This window comes from Octodon degus, unplaced genomic scaffold, assembly GCF_000260255.1.
Source record: "Octodon degus isolate 3935 unplaced genomic scaffold, OctDeg1.0 scaffold00031, whole genome shotgun sequence".
Lineage (NCBI taxonomy): Eukaryota > Metazoa > Chordata > Mammalia > Rodentia > Octodontidae > Octodon > Octodon degus.
Genome location: NW_004524607.1, coordinates 18388567 through 18391265, shown reverse-complemented (window position 1 = coordinate 18391265; position 2699 = coordinate 18388567).

Below are 2699 nucleotides of genomic sequence, written 5' to 3'. Positions count from 1 at the left end.
TGATTGATATTTTCAGATAGGGTGTCTAAAAGTCATTGAGTCAATCTGAGTTTGAACTTGCCATCCTCCCACCTCTGTCTCCTGAGTGCTGGGATCACAGAAATGTGCCACTGAGCCCGGCTCCTCTGTCTGTGTGTACAATCACAGCTTGCTTGTCCTCGGCCCTTGGGTTTGCCTGGGAACCCAGTCTTCAAAGTGCCCCTCTCTGGCCTCTTCCTGCATCCACGTAGTGGGCTCAGGCCACCTGCCCCACTGCTGCAAGCTAGTATACAGCTGCTAGGCAGGAATCTCCCTCCCTGGGATCCCCTGGGTCAGCACCAGGAGGTGGCCATTGCCAGGACTCAGGCTGTGAGGTAGCCCTGCTCCCAGGTCTCCCCAGTGCCCTTCTCCTAACCCCGACTTCAGGAAGACCTGCTTGCTGCTTGCTGTTCTCCCCTTGGAGAGATGGAACCTTGAATCAGATCCCTGGATTGAGCTTAACACCACTAAGACCAAGCAGAGTAGTCCAGTGAAACTCCATTTTATAGGGGGAGCTGAGAGGTATCCACATCACATCCATTCCCTGCCCAGTGCTGGACATGTTGAATCTAGAAGATCCTTGTATGCTGGTAGCAGGCCCTAGTCTGGCTTCTGGGTGTCCAGCTGCCAAGGGTAGGCATCAATAGACTCTAGTGCATACCTGGGGTCTTCCTTGAGTTCAGTTACTCAGGGACACACCGCCCTAATTATACCCTTAGGCACTGTCATTCAGGATGCAAACACTTGTAATCCTACCACCCCAGAGCCCAGCCTAGGTGATTTAGGTGACTGAGGGAGACCCTGTCTCTAAAATACAAAAAATGAGCTACAGATGTAGCTAAATTGGAAGGCCTTTGGTTCAATCCCCCTAATGTTTAGGGAAAGGAAGTTAATGTTTAATTGCTTGATCAATTTTGCATGCCTATATCTGGTAATCTAAGAAACAAATTTGCTGATAACAATATGTAATGCAGCAACCATTGTTGATTTTCTGTTCTTGTTTTGAAATTCTTTTGTAAAAAATTTTCTTAAATATTTATTTGGTACAGGGTCTCACTACAAAGTTCGGAGTCATAGTGATGCTCTTGTCTCAGCCTCCACGGCAACTGGGATTACAGGCATGTGCCACCACGCCTGGTTTCCTTGTTTTGAAATTCTGTACCATTTTTATTGTTCTATGTTGTTTTGTTTTTGTCTTTGCTCTTGTTAATTGTTTTCTTTTTTCTCTCTTTAAAATAAAAATAAATAAATGTTAAAAGTAGCAAATAAAAATGTATGAAAATGATACATATAATAAAGCCAGCAAGGATGACATAGGACCTGCAGTGTGAAATATGAAAAAAACAAATAAAATACCAAAAGGAATCGATTTAGTCATGCACAGTGGCCTATGCCTGTAGTCCCAGACACTTGGGAACCTAAAGCAGGACAGAAAGTTCAAGGCCTATCTGGGCAAAATAAAAAGACTGCCCTATCCCCAAACAAAAGGTTCAGATTGAAGGATCGAATAAAAAAATATGTAGCTGATATTTGCTATGATTTATTAGAGAGCACTGAGAGTCAATACTTAATTCTTTTTAAAAAAAATTTTTTTGCGGAACCTGGGATTGAACTCCCCCGGCCGTTGCACTTGCCAGGGAAGCCCTTATTCTACTGAGCCATCTCCCCAGCCCCGATTTTTTATTTTTATTTATTTATTTATTTATTTATTTTGAGATAGGGTTTTACTATGTAGTCCAGGCTGGTCTTGAACTCACTATTGTAAGTTCAGGCTGGTTTTGAGCTCACTGAGTTCAAAGAGTGCTGGGATTAGAGAGGTATGCGGCATCACACTTGGCAAAATTAACCGTTTTAAGTGGGGAGTAGTGATGCACATCTGTAATCCTAGCACTCTGGGAGGCTGAGGCAGAAGAACTGAAGTTCAAACTTCAACCTGAGCAATTTGGTGACTTAGCCAGACTTTGTCTCAAAATGAAAAAAGGCTGAGAATGTATCTCAGTACAAAAGTTTTGCGTTCAATCCCTAGTACCACAAAGATAAATAAGTACGTACATGCATAAAAATGTGCAACAGGGCTTGGGTGTGGCTCAGTGGCAAAGTGCTTTCCTAGCATGTACAGGCCCTGAGTTCAATTCCTAACACTTAAAAACAAAAGCAAATAAAAAACAGTAGTTAAGAACAATTAGAAAAATTATGAATTAATTCTTCTTTGATGTTTAATCTTTATTAGTTCAGAGATACCCAGGATGTTAAGAGAGCACACTTCTGTGAGTGGCTAGGTCATGCAGGTGTGGCCCCAGGCACTGTATCTGTTTCCTTTCTTTGCCTCCTTTCCTGACTCTTAACTTTTGGCTGCTTGTAGAAAGAGCAGCTTCTTTCTCCCATGCACTTACGCCAGTTGTTCTACCTTCAAAGTAGCTGACCTGGGAATGGAACCTTTGAGACTGTGAGGTATGTATGATTTAAAAAAATATTGTGAATGCTGCTGCTGAGTGCTGTCCAACCAAAAGGGAGCACAGTGGAAGATGCTCATGAAAGAGGATTTCCACACCTGCTCCAGGAAGAAGAAATTAAGGGGTAAATGTGTGCGTGAAGGGAGGGGGATTTTTGTTTGTGTATTGGTCAGGGTTTTACTTAGAGGAACAGATATAAGGAACAGATATTAACACAAGACATACCAT